This window comes from Nicotiana tabacum, chromosome 8 (assembly GCF_000715075.1).
Source record: "Nicotiana tabacum cultivar K326 chromosome 8, ASM71507v2, whole genome shotgun sequence".
Taxonomy (NCBI): Eukaryota; Viridiplantae; Streptophyta; class Magnoliopsida; order Solanales; family Solanaceae; genus Nicotiana; species Nicotiana tabacum.
This window is the reverse complement of record NC_134087.1, coordinates 148,942,810-148,963,651: the sequence shown is the minus strand read 5'-3', so window position 1 is coordinate 148,963,651 and position 20,842 is coordinate 148,942,810.

Below are 20,842 nucleotides of genomic sequence, written 5' to 3'. Positions count from 1 at the left end.
GGATTTGGCTCCTATGAAGAAGCCTACTTGATTATACCGAACCCAAGGGGGATCCTAGGTAATCATCCTCGGCCCTGATTTTTGATTGGTATCGGTTGTGAACGTCCGACCAGGACACTGCGGGATATTCAACTAGATTCTTCTTCAATTGTTTCGAAACCACCGAGCTTTGTTCATTCAAACCTTGAGTGAAGGCCTGCACTGCCGAGTCATCAGAGACCGGTGGCAGTTCCATTCGTTCTATTTGAAAGTCAGACACGAATTCTGGCAGCATCTCGTTCTCCATTTGCTTGATTTTGAAGACATCGGATTTCCTTGTGGCCACCTTGATGGCCCCAGCATGTGCCTTTATGAAGGAACCTGCCAGCATGGCAAATGAGTCTATAGAGTTGTGAGCTAGGTTGTGATACCACATCATGGCCCATTTAGAGAGTGTTTCCCCAAACTTCTTCAGCGAGATGGACTCGATCTCATCGTCCCTTAGGTTTTTGCCCTTTACTGCACAAGTGCAGGCATTGACGTGCTCATTGGGGTCCAACTTTTTATTATAATTTGGAAGATCGGGTATTCTGAACTTCTTTGGAATGGGTTTCGGAGCCACTTCCTGTGGGAACAACTTCTGTACGAACTTCTTTGAGTCTACACCTTTCAAGATCAGGGTGCTCCCAGAATTTTGTCGACCCTGGAGTTGTAAGTCCCGACCTTCTTATCATTGGCTTCTATCATTTTCTCGCCCGATTCGATCCTTCTTGTGATATCCTCGAGCATCTTTATAATGACGAGATCGGCTACCGATCCGTTATTGCTTGATCTCTCTGGTACCTGCTCAGCTGGAGGAACCGTCCCCGGTGCTACTGTACTAGGGGTTTTCTGGTGACTTTGCAGCTGAGCAATAGCCAGCAGTTGTGCATGCTACATTTCGAAAATAACGTGAAGGAAAACCTCCCGCTCTTCCCTAGTCGGGGTTTTCTGAGCTTCTTGTTGGTCTCCTTGGTGCACACTCCTGTCAGTGTGGGAGCTTATATCAACATGTTGGGCGTCGTGTGAGACCGAGTTTGCTGGAATTGGTTTTGGTTCATTCCCAGGGTTTAGTGGTGGCACACTAACATCTGGAATACCCATAGCAATTTCTCTGTGGTCCTCAAAATTGTTATTTTCACCTCTATTTACTGAGTTAGACATTTCAACCTGAAATGGAAGATCTTGGACAAGAAAAGGTGTGAAAGAAAACTTGCTTTGTGTAATGAAACCAACAATAAAATAATCACTATTATTTTTAGCCCCACGGTTGGCGCCAAACTGTTTACTGTAAAAATGGTAATAACAATTAAATTTGATTATAAGATTCTAAAAATACATGATCTATTTTTGTGTTAGTTGTTAGGCAGTTGGTGCTATGTGAAAGACTTACAAATGAGATAAGAGCTTAGAATAAGATGATAACCAAAATCGATTGGTCAATAATCGCGGCCTCGAGCTTGTTGACCCGGATTTCGGGGTCAATTCTGATGCTCGGTTGGGAGCTATCGAAGGCGATTGATGTACGACTAATAGTTACGATAAAATCAATGATGTCTCTTTTTAGCCAACAACGTGCAATAAATGAAGAATAATGAATAAATGTAATAAATAGAAGCAATAATATCAATAGAATGTGTTAGAGAGCAAAGAGAATGTTCTTGTGTATTTAGTTTGGAGCAACCGATGTTTACAAAATGGCAAGGACCCTTTTTATATATGAGGGGAATCATAGCATAGTACAAAAAGCATAAATTACAATGATTTGGAGATAGTACGACTAGTTAATATCTTGATTTGTTTTTGGACTAATCCACTAGACTTTGTTAGCCCTAGACATGTGTCTTGGGAACCCCCCACTTTCACCAAAACTATCGGTATGCGCTGCCCTGAGGTCGAGCGTCAATGACTCCCGAGGGAGAAAGCTCGACTGTAGTCTCGGGCCTTCAAGACATGCTTTTGAGGTACCTCGATGACGAGAAATCGGACCCCCCGATTTCGCCGTATACAAAGTCCTTATGTGATTTTGGTGCCTCAATAACTCTTAAGCCTTTGTCTATTTATAGGAAATTTGAGAATGAGATCAGAGAGATAAGGTAAACACCAATATCTTTGCAGTTGGCAAATCAAACGACTCTAATACCCGAGGGGATAGTGGTAGATGTGTTATTTTAGATAGATAAGTTTGTATTTAATATATATTTTACAATGGTGAACATGGAGGAAAAAAATGAGGTCCCCCTCATCCTAAGAAGACCATTCTTAGCAACAGGTAGAGCGATATTAGATATATACGATAGAAAACTCATGCTTAGAGTGGGTGAGAAGACTTTGACTTTTGAGATGAATGTAGCAATGGGGTCACAAAAAGAAAAACCAGCTGCAAGGGTTGAGTTGAAATTGAAGGGTTCGAAAGAGAAGGCTGCAATGATTGATAAAGATAAGTGTGGGGTGTACCCCATAAAAGTTGAGAAGACCCCGACTAGATGCTTAGGGAAGTTTTCTTTACCTCATTCTTTTAATTGTATGTCATGGGGACATACCACAACTTAAAGTGTGGGGTAAGGGATATTTGTATGTTTATGTATATTAGTTTTAGTTTCCTTTTTGTTAATTGTAGTAGTTAGAGAGAGAAGATTTAGAAAAAATAAATTGTTGATCTTTCCCGATGATGGATATCATCGACATGTTTCTTGAGGGATTGAAGTCGAAGGAAAAAGACCAAAAAAGATTTTCTTCTGTTAGGTAGTGTAATAATTCCCCCAAGGTTTTTCTTTGTGTCGCGGTTCTTTTCCAAGGGGTTTATCTTAACCGGGTGTAGTTAATTTTTATTTTTGTTACGTGTAAGAGACCTTGTGGTGTGATTTGTATTGGAAGCAATATCTGTTAACTTTGTTGTACCTTGATAAAAGTGAGTTCTTTAGTTTTGACGCCTAGGCTCAATTTTTGACTCTTGTTTAATTACTTTAAATTGTATGATCTTAACTTAGTTTAATTGCTTCGACTAGAGTGTCGTGATGAGCCCGATACTGAGTGAGTTGTGTTCCATGTGTGTGTGAGGTTTTGTGCTATTTTGTGCATTGTATTTGATGTATAGAACTTGCCCTGTGTGTTTGCGAAGCGAAATGGTACTTTTATTCTGTTTTGGAAGTGATATAGGCATTTCTTTGTCGACCAAATTATATGCTTTAACCCACCTAATGGATATGTATCATAGTAAACCCCTTTGAGCATGTAATCCTGTTTCTTTGGCAACCACATGATAAGCATTACCCATTTTTCTAAATTGACAATCTCGTGAGCACTTGAATTTGTTATGAACTTGGTAAAAGTAAAAGTGTGGGGTGGTTGGTTAGGCTTTTGAGTGGAACTATAGAAAAAAGGAAAAAGGTGCAATGTTTTGAAAAAGTAAGCGCCACTTGAATTTGAAAAGAGAAAAAATAGTTGTATTCTTGTGCAAATACTCTTGGATAGTGGTAACTCTTGATGTAATTGTGCTTAAAGAAGTAGGGAGTTGATGTATATTGATGTGAAGGTGGAGTTATGGCTTTACAGAAGTGTGGGGTTTTAAATGGTTAATTGTATCTATTAAGGTGCTTAGGGATGTGTAGTCACTCTTATATCTAAAATGTATCCTACCCGTCCCGTAGCTTACAACAAACAATTAAAGTCCTACTTGATCCTTGACTGAATGAGCTCAATTAGTATAGTAGTACACTACTTGCAAGCCTATGGACGTCTTTTGTGGCATATGAATGTTGTTCCTGAGATTGAGTGAATTCTTTCTATCTTGAGTTCCTGATTATTTTTAAATTTTATTATGTGTGGAACTACTCTCTATTGTGTGTGAGGGCACTTGATTCATGAAGTAAAGGTAATGTCGTTGACCTCTATGTTTGAGTACGTGAGGGAGTAGTGAATAATGCGTGGTACTTGAGAGTCAAATCTTGAGGCGAAGATGTTACAATATTGTTCATAATCTATTTTGAATATTCTTGGTGTGATGAGTTAGGAGAGTTATTTGAAAAGGTCGTGTATATAAAAACTGTAGTTTGATTGCTCGAGGACGAGCAATGGTTTAAGTGTGGGGTGTTGATGGTAGGTTATAATTGCGTATTGTTGTCACTTATTGCACTCTAATTCACTGCACTTTAATTGTGGTTGAGCTTTAATCGCTAGTGTTTTGTACCTATTGTATGTTTTATGCCTTGTAGGAGTGATTCCGACTAATGTAGATTTTATGGAGCTAATTCGAGCTATTTGAAGCTTTGTAGTCTAAGTAAAAACCCAAAGCTTTAAGTCGGGATCGCGGTCGGGGGTCGACAACCAAGCCTAGACATCAACAATTGAAGTTTGAAATTCACTCTGAGAAAACCACATAGCCGCGACGCCTGGGGCAGTGCGTGGGGAAGCGCAATTGTGTAATTTCTACTGCCTGACAAATGTTGAGCTTCTGGATTTCCCCACTAATGCTCAGTATGGCGCTTCACCCCATGCGGCGTGCCTGCGAAACCATTACATAGCTAATGTCCTACTTTGGCTAGGAGAAGGTAGTTTCGTTTGGCCCGATCCTACTTGGTATAAATACATTGAAAAATGTTATTTTTTGGAATTTTGACACATAATCAACCTAAGGAGGCTAAGAAGGGGTTGGGAGATCAAAAGCACAAGGATTTCATCATTCCTTTCTCACTCAAGACCCCAGTTTGGATTTAATATATGTTTTCCTATACTTTAATCATATTTGATAGAATAAAAGGGTCCACCAAACTTCGTAATAACTCTATTACAAAGTCTTTACAACATGACTAACTCTTGCCAAGACTCAAACACATAGGTTTAAGGTTTACAAAGAGTTTCCTATAGAATGCTTCTAAACAAGCTAGGTAGGAATTACAATTGAAGAATTATTACAAAGTTACAACTCAACTATGGACATACAATGACTCGATATGGGAACTGGTCCGTAGTTACTTTGCTCTTTGTTCTTGAAGCACTTAAAACTTGCTTGCCGAATGGTCACGTGAGTGAGCTTGTCAAAATTTTCAAGTTATTGTGTTTTACCTCCCTTGAGTGTATATATACATTTGTGACATCACTTACAATGACGTAAGCAAGGTAGGTAAAAAGTCTTCCCTAAAAAGTTAACAATAGCACTGTTCATGCACTGTAGCATGTGCAGGCAGCAACTTTCCAGTTGGAAAGTTGACTTCGTACAGTCTCCTCGGGAACTGGTAGGGACCTGTTCCCTCAGTTGTTCCTTCCACTTTAAAGAGTTAAATCATATTCCACACTGAATCCCAACCTGGAACCTTGTGATCTTAAGGTCTTGTAACCACCGAGCTTTGATCATTCAAACCTTGAGTGAAGGCCTGCACTGCCGAGTCGTCAGAGACCGGTGGCAGTTCCATTCGTTCTATTTTAAAGTGAGACACAAATTCTGGCAGCATCTCGTTCTCTCTTTGCTTGATTTTGAAGACATCGGATTTCCTTGTGGCCACCTTGATGGCCCCGGCATGTTCCTTTATGAAGGAACCTGCCAGCATGGCAAATGAGTCTATAGAGTTGTGAGCTAGGTTATGATACCAATCATGGCCCCTTTAGAGAGTGTTTCCCCAAACTTCTTCAGCGAGATGGACTCGATCTCATCGTCCCTTAGGTTGTTGCCCTTTACTGCACAAGTGCAGGCATTGACATGCTCATTGGGGTCCTACTTTTCGTTATACATTGGAAGATCGGGCATTCTAAACTTCTTTGGAATGGGTTTCGGAGCCGCTTCCGGTGGGAACAGCTTCTGTACGAAATTCTTTGAGTCTACACCTTTCTCGATCAGGGTGCTACCGGAAATTTGTCGACCTTGGAGTTGTTAGTCTCGACCTTCTTATCATTGGCTTCTATCATTTTCTCGCCCGATTCGATCCTTCTTGTGAAATCTTCGAGCATCTTTATAATGACGAGATCGACTACCGATCCGTTATTGCTTGATCTCTCTGGTACCTGCTCGGATGGAGGAACCGTCCCCAATGCTACAGTGCTAGGGGTTTTCTGGTGACTTTGCAGCTGAGCAATAGCCAGTTGTTGTGCATGCAACATTTCGAAAATAACGTGAAGGCAAACCTCCCGCTCTTCCCTAGTCGGGGTTTTCTGAGCTTCTTGTTGGTCTCCTTGGTGCACACTCTTGTCAGTGTGGGAGCTTATATCGATATGTTGGGCGTCGTGTGAGACCGAGTTCGCTGGAATTGGTTTTGGTTCATTCCCAGGGTTTAGTGGTGGCACACTAACATCTGGAACACCCATAGCAGTTTCTTTGTGGTCCTCAAGATTGTTATTTTCACCTCTATTTACTGAGTTAGACATTTCAACCTGAAATAGAAGATCTTGGACAAGAAAAGGTGTGAAAGAAAACATGCTTTGTGTAATGAAACCAGTAATAAAATAATCACTATTGTTTTTAGCCCCACGGTTGGCGCCAAACTGTTTACCGTAAAAATGGTAATAACAATTAAATTTGATTATAAGATTCTAAAAATACATGATCTATTTTTGTGCTAGTTGTTAGGCAGTTGGTGCTATGTAAAAGACTTAGAAATGAGATAAGAGCTTAGAATACGATGATAACCAAAACCGATAGGTCAATAATCGCGGCCTTGAGCTTGTTGACTCGGGGCCTCGTGGTCAATTATGATGCTCGGTTGGGAGCTATCGAGGGTGATTGATGTAAGACTAATAGTTACGATAACATCAATGATGTCTCTTTATAGCCAACAACGTGCAATAAATGAAGAATAATGAATAAATGTAATAAATAGAAGCAATAATATCAATAGAATGTATTAGAGAGCAGAGAGAATATTCTTGTGTATTTAGTTTGGAGCAACCGATGTTTACAAAATGGCAAGGACCCTTTTTATATATGAGGGGAATCATAGCATAGTACAAAAAGCATTCATTACAATGATTTGGAGATAGTACGACTAGTTAATATCTTGATTTGTTTCTGGACTAATCCACTAGACTTTGTCAGTCCTAGCCATGTGTCTTGGGAACCCCCCACTTTCACCATAACTGTCGGTATGCGCTGCCCTGAGGTAGAGCGTCAATGACCCTCGAGGGAGGAAGCTCGACCGTAGTCTCGGGCCTTCAAGACATGCTTTTGAGGTACCTCGATGACGAGAAATTGGACCCTGCGATTTTGCCGTATACAAATTCCTTAGGTGATTCTGGTACCTCAATAACTCTTATGCCTTTGTCTATTTATAGGAAATTTGAGAATGAGATCAGAGATATAAGGTAAGCACCAATATCTTTGCAGTTGGCAAATCAAACGTCTCTAATACCCGAGGGGATAGTGGTAGATGTGTTATTTTTTTGTAGATAAGTTTGTATTTACTATATATTTTACAGTGGTGAAGCTGGCGGAAAACAAGGAGGTACCCCTCATCCTAGGAAGACCATTCTTAGCAACAGGTAGAGTGATATTAGATATATACGATAGAAAACTCATGCATAGAGTGGGTGAGAAGACTTTGACTTTTGAGATCAATGTAGCAATGGGGGCACAAAAAGAAAAACCAGCTGCAAGGGTTGAGTTGAAATTGAAGGGTTCGAAAGAGAAGACTGCAATGAGTGATAAAGATAAGTATGGGGTGTACCCCATAAAGGCTGAGAAGAAGTTGTCTTCATGGATGTGTGCACTAGTTCGGGCACGAGGATAGAGCGTGACTTTGACTTAGACCCCGACTAGATGCTTAAGGAAGTTTTTTTTACCTCATTCTTTTAATTGTATGTCATGGGGACATACCACAACTTAAAGTGTGGGGTAGGGGATATTTGTTTGTTTATGTATATTGGTTTTAGTTTCCTTTTTGTTAATTGTAGTAGTTAGAGAAAGAAAATTTAGAAAAAATAAATTGTTGATCTTTCCCGATGATGGATATAATCGACATGTTTCTTGAGCGATTGAAGTCGAAGGAAAAAGACCAAAAAACATTTTCTTTTGTTAGGTAGTGTAATAATTCCCCCAAGGTTTTTCTTTGTGTCGCGGTTCTTTTCCAAGGGTTTTATCTGAATCGGGTGTAGTTAATTTTTATTTTTGTTACGTGTAAGAGGCCTTGTGGTGTGATTTATATTGGAAGCAATATTTGGTAACTTTGTTGTACCTTGATAATAGTGAGTTCTTTAGTTTTGACGCCTAGGTTCAATTTTTGACTCTTGTTTAAGTACTTTAAATTGTATGATCTTAACTTAGTTTAATTGCTTTGACTAGAGTGTCGTGATGAGCCTGATCTTGAGTGAGTTGTGTTCCATGTATGTGTGAGGTTTTGTGCTATTTTGTGCATTGCATTTGATGTATAGAACTTGCCCTGGGTGTTTGTGAAGCGAAATGGTACTTTTATTCAGTCTTGGAAGTGATATAGGCATTTCTTTGTCGACCAAATTATATGCTTTAACCTACCTAATGGATATGTATCATAGTAAACCCCTTTGAGCATGTAATCATGTTTCTTTGGCAACCACATGACAAGCATTACCCATTTTTCTAAATTGACCATCTCGTGAGCACTTGAATTTGTTATGAACTTGGTAAAATTAAAAGTGTGGGGTGGTTGGTTAGGTTTTTGAGTGGAACTATAGAAAAAATGAGAAAGGTGCAATGTTTTAAAAAACTAAGCGCCACTTGAATTGGAAAAGAGAAAAAATAGTCGTATTCTTGTGCAAATACTCTTGGATAGTGGTAACTCTTGATGTAATTGTGCTTAAAAAAGTAGGGAGTTGATGTATATTGATGTGAAGGTGGAGTTATGGTTTGACAGAAGTGTGGGGTTTTAAATGGTTAATTGTATCTATTAAAGTGCTTAGGGAGGTGTAGTCACTCTTATATCTAAAATATATCCTACCCGTCCCGCAGCTTACAACAACCAATTAAAGTCCTACTTGATCCTTGACTGAATGAGCTCAATTAGTATAGTAGTATACTACTTGCAAGCCTATGGACATCTTTTGTGGCATATGAATGTTGTTCCTGAGATTGAGTGAATTTTTTCTATCTTGAGTTCCTGATTATTTTGAAATTTTATTGTGTGTGGAACTACTCTCTATTGTGTGTGAGGGCACTTGATTCATGAAGGAAAGGTAATGTCGTTGACCTCTATGTTTGAGTACGTGAGGGAGTAGTGAATAATGCGTGGTACTTGAGAGTCAAATCTTGAGGCGAAGATGTTACAATACTGTTCTTAATCTATTTTGAATATTCTTGGTGTGATGAGTTAGGAGAGTTATTTGAAAAGGTCGTGTATATTAAAACTGTAGTTTGATTGCTCGAGGACGAGCAATTGTTTAAGTGTGGGGTGTTGATGGTAGGTTATAATTGCGTATTGTTGTCACTTATTGCACTCTAATTCCCTGCACTTTAATTGTGGTTGAGCTTTAATCGCTAGTGTTTTATACCTATTGTATGTTTTATGCCTTGTAAGAGTGATTCCGACTGATGTAGATTTTATGGAGATAATTCAAGCTATTTGAAGCTTTGTAGTCTAAGTAAAAACCCAAATATTTAAGTCGGGATCGCGGTCGGGGGTCGACAACCAAGCCTAGACATCAACAATTGAAATTTTAAATTCACTTTGAGAAAACCCCACAGTCGCGACGCCTGTGTAATTTCTATTGCCTGACAAATGTTGAGGTTCTGGATTTCCCCACTAATGCTCAGCATGGCGCTTCACCGCATGCGGCGTGCCTGTGAAACCATTACAGAGATAATGTCCTACTTTGTCTAGGAGAAGGTAGTTTCGTTTAGCCCGATCCTACTTGGTATAAATACATTACAAAATGTTATTTTCTGGACTTTTGACACATAATCAACCTAAGGAGGCTAAGAAGGGGCTGGGAGATCAAAAGCACAAGGATTTCATCATTCCTTTCTCACTCAAGACCCGAGTTTGGATTTAATATATGTTTTGCTATACTTTAATCATATTTGATAGAATAAAAGGGTCCACCAAACTCTATGGAGAACCAGGTTCTCTATCAGGTTCAATAGTACACACAAACACACAACAGTAAATAGATGACAAGAGGAGTTTTACGTGGAAAATATCCAGCTCAATGGGATTAAAAACCATGACCTACCCTAGTAGGATTTCAACTTCATTACTGAGCAACTTTTTGATTACAACCTATGCAACCTAGGAATTAACCTTTTAATCCTCGCTAACTTGTAATACTCTATTACAAGCCACTTCGTAATAACTCTATTACAAAGTCTTTACAACATGACTAACTCTAGCCAAGACTGAAACACATAGGTTTAAGGTTTACAAAGAGTTTCCTATAGAATGCTTCTAAACAAGCTAGGTATGAATTAAAATTGAAGAATTATTACAAAGTTACAACTCAACTATGGACATACAATGACTCGATATGGGAACTGGTCCGTAGTTACTTTGCTCTTTGTTCTTGAAGCACTTAAAACTTGCTTGCCGAATGGTCACGTGAGTGAGCTTGTCAAAATTTTCAAGTTATTGTGTTTTACCTCCCTTGAGTGTATATATACATGTGTGACATCACTTACAATGACGTAAGCAAGGAAGGTAAAAAGTCTTCCCTAAAAATTTAACTATAGCACTGTTCATGCACTGTAGCATGTGCAGGCAGCAACTTTCCAGTTGGAAAGTTGACTTCGTACAGTCTCCTCGGGAACTGGTAGGGACCTATTCCCTCAGTTGTTCCTTCCACTTTGAAGAGTTGAATAATATTCCACACTGAATCCCAACCTGGAACCTTGTGATATTATTGTCTTGTAACCACTAAGCTTTGATCATTCAAACCTTGAGTGAAGGCCTGCCACTTTATTCATATGGCAACACATGATTACCATCTTTAAAGTCTGCCACTTTATTCATGTGCTCTATCATAATCCCAGGCAGATTGATGGTAGTGAAGTTGTCCAATTCTTCCACGAGGCAGAGGTCTACATGAGAGGTTATGGATCTTCTATCAGCTCGTGGCAGCAACACTTTGTTTACCATCTCAAATAACAATTGATAAACAGGAAGAAGGGCCTTCTTTTGAACTAGTTCCCCCTGCTGAACTGCTTTGTCCTTCAAGATTGCATTTCTAAAGTTCTGAGTACAAGCTCCCTGAACACTAGACAACCCTTCAATAAGCACACCAAGAATAGATCACATCAAGACAGAGTCTATTAACATATCAACCCCATTCATGAAGGAACAAATGTGACCATCCTTAACCTTGTACAAGTCGGGATAAAAACTTTGAACTTCCTCTTTATAAACCCGACCAGCATCACTTGTGAACAAGTGTGTCCATAGTTGGAAATCATAGATCTCAACCAACTGTCTCATACAAGCCTCCTCCAAGACATTAGAGGCAAATGTGCACCCTCGTAGTACCTTTTGACTTCCCAATCTCTCTTTCCTAGCACTCCATGGATTACCAACTTTGGCCTTCTTTGAGGAAACAAGTTCCTCGTTAGTATTATCCTTTCTCTTAGCAGTCCTCCAAAAACCTTTCTCCTTTTTATCAGACTTCACAGATATTTCACCTGATACTTTCTCAACATTTTTAGTAGCAGCGGCATCAGCAGACCTAGTCAGACGTTTAGCAGACATAATAGATCCCCTTGTTGGCTTGACAAGACCATGATTTTGTGATAACTTCCTCGTCAATGTACTAGGTTCCTCCGCTTCTTCTTCATCCACATTAACAATACGCATTATCTTCTTATTTACAGCTTTGCCATCTTTCACTAATTTTCTTCTCCTTGACATAGTTTGACTGTTCTTAAGAGCAGATTCAAGAGCCTCCTTCCTTTGCAATCTTGTTGAGGGATTCTTAGGAATTTGATCTTCACCAGTAGATACTCTACGCTTAGGCAGACTAGTAATTGGTAAGTCATCAAAAACTTCTTCACTTTCATCCTTTTGTTCATCAGACATAGGGCTTGTCTCAAGCATAATCACACTTAGAGACTCAACATCTAAATTAGGAGAGGGAGCAGGGTCAGTACTGACCTGGGTTCCTGAGAAGGACCCGGAGTGTGATCCTCTGAAGGTAGATCAGATCCTCCAGCAGGTTACCTAGTAGCACTATCCTGTGCTTAAGGTTTAACAGGCACAAGCTCATTATCCTCACCAACCGGCTTAGATTATTCCCCCCTAAGTCTTAAGATCATCCTCACTTCCTCTGAAAAAAACCCTTTATTGGCGATGGACAACATATTTTCGATTGCTTCCTTTTCTGGTAGATTCATGAGAAGCTCGGGAGAAGTAGAAGCGGTACCTGTGGACTGGGGTTCATGAGCAGTCTTTGTTGAGTCGATGATTTTATTTCCCTCAGCCTAGTCCACATTTGACCCTTTTCTATAGGAGAACTTGAGATTTTCTGATATTCTGCATTCTCAGCAATACTCGTGTCATTCCTTTTTTTTGCGAGGTAAGAGAAGAGCTCTGCGCAACACTTCTTGTGAGAGTTGATGCTTGGTGACACTTTTGAGAACTTGAACTCAAATGAGAAGGAGACGAGACAGAGTATGGGGGTGACTCTGTTCTAGGGTTTTGGTTAGTAGTGGTGTAAGGAAGAGAGTCTGGCATTGGTGTTTCAACTGGTGAGGACTCAGTAATACTGGAGATTATTTGATCTTCAACCATGGTGAGAAGAAGAGAGAAGATTTGGTGAATTGAAGAGAGAAAGAATAGGAAACGGGTTTTGAAGTGTTGATGTGTGAAGTGTGGTGACAGAGATACATGTATTTATGACGACAAAGTGATCGGTTAGAAATGGCAGCGAGTATTAGGGAGATGGGTGATTTATAACTAGTGAGACGTTTGGCTTCAAAAGACACAAAACTAAGAACTAACATGTTGATAATGTGCCACTTGTTTTAATTTTTCAGAATTGTGCATGAGAGAACAGAGAAACTACTAACCCGTGCTAGGAGAACCAGGTTTCATGACTGATCTCTTATCTGTAAGCTTTTCCCCTTTTTCCAATGCATGCAGCCTCAATTGCTTATTTACTCTTTAATAATCAAGCATGTCTACCTGTAACGGTATAGAGATGAGTTACGCTTTACCAAAAAATACCTTTTAGCTAAGTTTACCTCACCTTTATTTCATAGCCAATCACTGAGGGACCAGGTTCTCAATTGGGTTTTATAAACCCCAATGCTAGCCGATTTGCTCGAAGTGTTCTCTACTTAGGGCTTTGGTGAATATATATATATATATATATGCAATTTGATCTTCAATGCTTCATAATTTCATGCGTATAAGCCCTTTCTCAACATGGTCTGTAAGGAAGTGATGGCATACATCAATGTGTTTGGTCCTTTTATGTTGAACTAAATTTTTTGGCATGGTGAGTGCACTGGTATTATCACATAAGAGAGGCACATAGTCTAAGAATACTCCAAAATATTCCAATTATTGCTTGATCCATAGATGTTGAGCACAGCAAGAGGCATTTGCTACATATTAAGCTTCTGCAGTTGAAACTGCCACAAAGTTCTGCTTCCTTGTACCCCATGAGATTAAGTAGAAACCCAGGAACTGTGCCATTCCAAAAGTTTTTTTCCTATCCACCAAATATCCTGTATAATTAGCATCAGCATACCTAATAAGATCAATGTTATCTCCTGAAGGATAATAGAGGACCAGGTCATGTGTTCCTCTGAGATATCTCAATATTATCTTGACAGCCTTTAGATGAGATTCCTTTGAATTTGATTGAAACCTTGCACAGAGACCTATGCTAAAAACAATGACTAGTCTACTTGTAGTAAGATACAGTAGCGACCCTATGATTCCTCTATACATGGTTTGATTTATAGGGGAACCAGGTTTATCCATGTCTAGACGAATGGTTGTGGCAATTGATGTGTCGATAACTTTTGATGCTTCTATATCAAACCTTTTTAGAAGCTCCTTAATGTACTTTTGCTCACTTATCAGTGTCTCCTTCTTAGATTGTTTCACTTGATGTCCTAGGAAGAAATTCAGTTCTCCCATCATACTCATCTCGAATTCACTCCCAATGAGTTTTGCAAATTCTTTGCAGAGAGAGTCTATTTGTGGCTCCAAAGATGATATCATCAACATACACCTGAACAATGAGTAGGTTCCTCCCTCGTTTCTTTAGAAAAAAAGTGTGTTGTCAATCTTCCCTCTTGCAAAGCCCTTTTCAAGAAAGAATTTTGACAATCTTTCATACCAAGCCCTGGGAGCCTATTTTAACCCGTACAATTCCCTATCCAGTTTAAACACATGATCAGGGTGCTCGTGACACCTAAAACCAAGAGGCTGCTTGACATAGACTTCTTTGTTTAGATAGCCATTTAGAAATGTACTTTTTACATCCATTTTGAACATTGTGAACTCCATATGAGATGCAAAGGCAATCAGAATTCTAATGGCTTCCATTCGAGTTACAGGAGCAAATGTTTCATCATATTCAATCCCTTCTTCCTGATTGTAGCCTTGAACCATAAGACTTGCCTTGTTTCTTGTTATATTTCCAATCTCATCAAGTTTGTTCATGAATACCCACCCGGTTCCTATAATGCTTCGATCAACAAGTCGAGGAACCATGTGCCATACCTTGTTTTGTTCTAATATATTCAGCTCCTCTTGCATGGTTGTGATCCAGCCTGCATCTTTCAACACTTCTTTTATATTTTTGGTCTCTACTTGGGAAAGAAAAGCTGAGAAGGCAAGTGAGTTTCTTGCTTTCGATCTGATTTGAACTCCTGAGTCAAGAGGAGTGATTATATTGTCAAGAGGATGTGATCTTTTGAACCTCCAAGTTGGTGCCTGAGTCTCATTGGTAGAGGAACTAGGTATATCTTACTGGGGCTCTTGAGTGCTTCTTACTTCATAGAGTGGAGTTCCTTGGATAGCATCAACAACTCTGTTTTCATCTTCAGTTGTTGTAATCGGGGGACCAGATTCCTCTCTAATTGATGGAGATGAATTTACATCTTCCTCACTGGATTCTTTGACATTGCTCATCATGTCTGCCTTTCTATTTTCCATGTCAATTATTTCACATGGCACAGATAAGGGCTCCCCATCTTGATCAACATGTTTGTCCTTCTCACATGAGAGGTGAGCTTCATCAAAGATAACATGTATGCTTTCTTCGACACATTGAGTCCTTTTGTTGTAAGCTTTGCTTTGAAATGAGTATCCTAGAAAAATTCATTCATCACTCTTGGCAACAAAATTTCCAAGAGCTTCCTTTCCATTGTTATGGAAAAAGCATTTACACCCAAAAGTTATTAGATGTGTCGGCTTGGGCTTCCTTCCATTTAGCAGTTCATATGGAGTTTTGTTCAGAAGGGACCTGATCATTAACCTGTTTACCAAGTAGCACACAGTATTGACAACTTCTGCCTAGAAATACTTTGTAATCCCACCCTTCTTACCATGTCTTCAAGAGTTTTATTCTTCCTTTCCACAACACCATTTTGTTGATGTGTTCTTGGAGCCGAAAAATTGTGTGTGATTCCATTTTCAGTGCATAACTCATCGAATTTTACATTGTCAATTTCCGTCCCATGATCAGACCTAATTGTTTACCGTGAAAATGGCAATAACAATTAAATTTGTTGATAGGACTCTAAAAATATGTGATCTATTTTTATGCTAGTTGTTGAGTAGTTGATGCTAGTTATGCGAAGTTCAAAGACAAAATGCGAACTAAAGTATAGTTATAATCGTAGCGGCGGGTTTAGCTATTAGGGCCTCGGACTGACTGATGAGGGGCCTCGAGGTCGATGCCTGGGCTTGGGCTCAAGCGATCGGGGATAATCGGGAAAGGGATAACAGTTAGGATATAATCAAGGGAGGCTCTTTATGGCCAATGACAAGCAATAAATGAAGAAAAATATGAAAGCAATAAGTAAGAGCAATAGTATCGGGAGAATATGTTAGAGAGAAAAGAGAGAGAGAGAGAGAGAGAGAGAGTTATTATTTATCTCGTGTAGAATAATTGGAGCAGCATAGTTTACAAAGTGCCAAGGATGCCCCTTATATAGGAGGGGAAATCCCATCATAGTATAAGATACATTAATGATAAAGAAAGCGGGATGGGACAACTGACTAGCTTCATGATGCAGGCGCAGACCAACTTTAGGCTAGCCTGATAAACTCAACCGGCCCCGACTGCATTTTTCGGAAACTCCCCATGCCCGTTGGGGTCTCGGCCAACGTTATCCCCAGGCCGGGTGTCGATAGATCTTGAGGGGGGAGTCGGTTTGTGGTGCCGAGCCTCCGAGGTGATCTTCCAAAATGCCTTATTAATGAGAAATTGGTTCCTTCGATTTCACTGTATACAGATAGTCCTCGTGTTTTCTAGAGAGAAGCAACAAGACACTATTTTGACATCCCACTCTTTGGGCTTCCCATAATTACGTCGTGCTGATGATGCAAGCCTCCATGATCACCCAAACGTTTCGTCATTTCGCTTTTCTAGGACCATTCAATGCTTTGTGGTTTCTCGTTCTTCAGATCTATAATGTCGTCGTAGATTCAGCTCCCATTAACGGATTGAATACGTCTGTCCTTACATTTTTCGAGGGCAATAATAGCGGTGTCGGTTACGTTACCCCTCATTCTATAAATGGGGTTCTCCTAGGATCAGCCTTTTACCCAAGTATCTTTCCATACCTATCTATTCCTCCTTTCTCGCTAACTTTATTCTTTGACGTTCACCATGTTTGGGGTCCATTGCCTTAAGATTTTATGGCGATATCAGGCATGCTACGGCCTATCTCCCGGACCTTCTCTAGTCGAGCGAGATTACGATGTTTTTATGTTGTTGTTGTTGTTGTTGTTGATGTTATCCCCATTGGCTCGGTACGATAAAGCAGAGGGCCGATTTCCTCCAACCTGAGGAAATATTTGGATTATACACCGCTACTCAAGAGGGGGCTCGGATTATACACCCTGTTCACGTCCTATGACTATCCGGTGCGGCGCCTTGCTCCCTTCGTTTTCCGTGGAGTGAGGTGGAACTATCTACTAACTGTTGCATCCCACACCAAGGCAATGTCTCAAGAAGTGGCTTTACAGTAATAGACTGGCAAAATCCATACTAGCCAGATTTTTCACCTAGCCACTTGTTTATTCCTTCCTATCTTTTCCACATCACTTTGCTCTTCTCCATTGCTTCCTCTTCGTCGCCTCCCATTTTGAAGATGCCATTCTGGGGAATCGAGATAGGACTCCCTAGGTGATTGCGCTTGGAAGATATCGTCGCATGCTTGAGGAGATGATATCAAAAATGTTGCTATTGAGGACACACCTTTGAGAATAGGTTAGGTTCTTAGGCTTTTATTGTATGTACACCCTTATGCTTCTTTGTTCCCGTGTAAGGACCCTTCGTGGGCTTTTGCAATAGAAGATTTCATGGATACAAATATTTTTTTCGATTTGACTTCTATGCTGGCTAAATTCTTCTATGTTTGTAGAGACTCTGAATGCATGACTCAGTCGGTTGTTGCCAATACCTAACACGGATGTGAGTACTCCTTCAAGCCTTTGATTGATAAAAATGGATTCACGCAGAATCCTTTGCGATCCCTTGGATTGACCCTGAATAAGGTCGATAGACTCAGGTCGCGGGACCTTGACTTCGTTTAAAATGAGAATAACATTTCGGGCCTTGGAATCATGACTTATTAGTTAAATTTCATGGTAACCTTTGAGAAGAAATTTGTTCGGGGGTCTATCCGACGGGGAAGGGAGAGCTCCGCCTCTGGCGTTCAGGACCATGGAGGTTTGCTGACTCTGCAGTATCGATCGACTACGCCCTTCGTTATTGACGACGAGGAAGACGGAGACCGGGTATGGATGAGTCGCTTCATCCGGGTGCAGACCACGAACATTATATCCAAGGAGCTCATGTCATTGACTGAGGTATGGAGTTATAATCGTAAGTGGTGCATCCCGTGCTTTATCAGTTCTGTCTATGGCGAAAGCTAGTTTTGTAATCGTGCATTTTCCTCTTCCTCTACAGCGGTTTCATGGGCACTAGGCGACGTTCCTGATCTATCGGACTGGGTCCAAGAATTGGCGACCCACTTGACCTATGAGGAATGCAAGTAGCGAGATTTGTCCCGGGGTAAATGGGAAGTGAAGTACCATAGTGACGCTGTGCTATTCCTTTATTGATATCACATTCCTTTTCCGTTGATAGCATTTCGGAAGATTTGTGTACATTTCGCCTTCTGGATTCTAGGGCTGATACTTAGTTTATTTCAGTTATAGAAAAAGACGGAGGCCCTTCAATGCCTTCGGGATAAAGTTGGCCAGGCCAGGCGTGAGCGTGATGAGTTGAAAGCTCGGGCGGAGGCTCAGGCTTTAGGGGGGGACAGGACGCACTCGCCAAAGTTCCTACTATTGAAACACAACTTTGCCTATCTCGCGACGATGCCTTGGTTCAGACAAAAATGATTGTAGAGCTCGAGTCGGAGCTTTCAAAAGTTAGGGCTGAGGTCGTTGATGCCCAGGCCAAAGCTGCAATGAGCCGAACTAAGGCTGACCAGGAGATGTCGATCTATTCAAAGGATGTTCCCAATTCTCAAGCCAAGTTGAGAAGGGTCGATGATTGCAAAGGGAGGATTGAAGAATATTCTCGTTCCAAGTCTTGAACAAAAAACCCTCGAGGAGAACCGTGATAGGGGTTTCTCCCTCCCGAAGGAGCTGGCGCCAGCAAGGGCGGATGAGCGTGATGCTTGATTGCTTTTGCCTGATGCCAAGAAAAGCGAGGATGATACCGGCAGGCCGTAGCCCCCAGGGGGAGGGCATAGATTTTTTCATTTGTATGTAACATTTCTAAAGCATGTTTATAGTTAGAGATTGTGTCTCTTGCATTCGTAAGAAAGAAAACCTTGCGGTTTTACTCCTTTCACATCCTTTCCTACCATGATCCTAGCCTAGCGAGCTGGCTCTTACGTTGGTAGGAATTCTCAGAGTAGTGTTGTGGCCTTGGGGTTCATTGGATTGGCGACAATGGATCTTACGCGCTTGGTCGATGCGACCTTTTAGCGTACGTGGGCTGGCGACAATGGCTCTTATGCCTAGGGCCGATGCGGCCTTTTAATGTAAGCTGGTGACAATGGCTCTCATGCCTTGCCCTTAGGCATGTATAGTTAAATATTTTGGGTCCGGTCTCCAAATCAGGTTACGACTCGAGCTCCTTTTAACCCTCAAGTTTGCAAATTTTCAGCCGGCGATGGTGGCTCTTACGCTTTCGGTCGATGCGACCTTTTAATGTGTGGCCTTGAGGCTCATTAGGCTAGTGACATTGTCTCTTATGCTCTTCCCTTAGGCATGTGTAGTTAACTATTTTGGGTCCGGTCTCCGAATCGGGTTACGACTCGAGCTCATTTTGACCCTAAAGTTTTCAAATTTTCAGTTGGCGACGGTGGCTTTTACGCTTTCGGTCGATGCGACTTTTTAATGTGTGGCCCTGAGGCTCGTTAGGCTAGCAACAATGGCTCTTATGCTTTGCCCTTAGGTATATGTAGGCTTTGTTTTCCTCTTGTTGAGGACTTTTTGAAATGATTTTTCCTGACCCGTCGTCGGTTCGGGAAGAACCTCGATTTCAAGTTGTTTGCGGCGATGTTCGAGCACCTCGAAAGGTTTGGCTCGAAGGCTCAACAGCTCGAAGCCTTGTGATTTAGGGCTGGCATTGTCGAAGCCCTTTTTCCTATGGAGGGTAGCCTATTTAACCGGTTCTTTTTGAAGTAGATTCGAAGTAATGGCCTATGATTTTGTAGCGACGGTCGGGCATTCCCGAGTCGCGTTAATTCGGCTGGTACAGCCGTATGACCGTAGTCATTTGTGTTGTCCCGAGTGTAGTAGTTTAGGCATCTATATCGAGGGTATGCCTTTTTAGGGGTCTTACAAATTCGATATATAGCCTAAACTTCAGGATCGGGTTTATGCCTGTAGTAAGGTCTTAAAAAATTTGCATGTCATTGAGGTCTTACAGGTTTTTCAGGCCATTGAGGTCATATAGTTTTTTCATGTCGTAGAGGTCTTACATATTTTTCATGCCGTTGAGGTCTTACAGTTTTTCATGTCGTTGAGGTCTTACAGATTTTTCATGTCGTTGAGGTCTTATAGTTTTTCCATGTTGTTGAGGTCTTACAGTTTTTTCATGCCCTTGAGGTCTTATTGATTTTTCATGTCGTTGAGGTCTTACAGTTTTTTCATGCCATTGAGGTCTTATAGTTTTTTCATGTCGTTGAGGTCTTACAGGTTTTCATGTCGTTGAGGTCTTACAATTTTTTCATGTTGTTGAGGTCTTACAAGTTTTGTTGCTGTCTTATGTAGGTCTTACGAGACTGAGGCTGGCCGCTCAAGGTTTTATGGCCTCAGTTTTGATGAGTTGATGGAGGTGGTGTTTTGACGGCAGTCCCGAGTAATTGAGACTTTCTTGACTCGGGAGCTATTTTTTGCAAACTTCGCATTGCCTCGTCGAGGGCTTAAGATTTTTGAGATCCAAACCCTGATGACGTGCGTTTTTCTTTTGAGATTTCAACGCCAATCCTCGAGTACTCGAGATACATTTGGCATTAGAGATATTTAGCAATTTCTACGTTGCCTTATCTGAGGGCTTGCGATTTCGGAGTTCCAACCCGGAGGTCATTTAAGTGCTGAATTGTTGACGCCAGTCCCCGAGTGTTCGGGACATTTCCGGTGGAGGAGTTATTTTTGCGAAGGTGCCGAGCCTCTTTTGGAGCGTGATATTCTTCACAAAAGATATTCTTTGATTATTTGATACAAGTGTACATGTA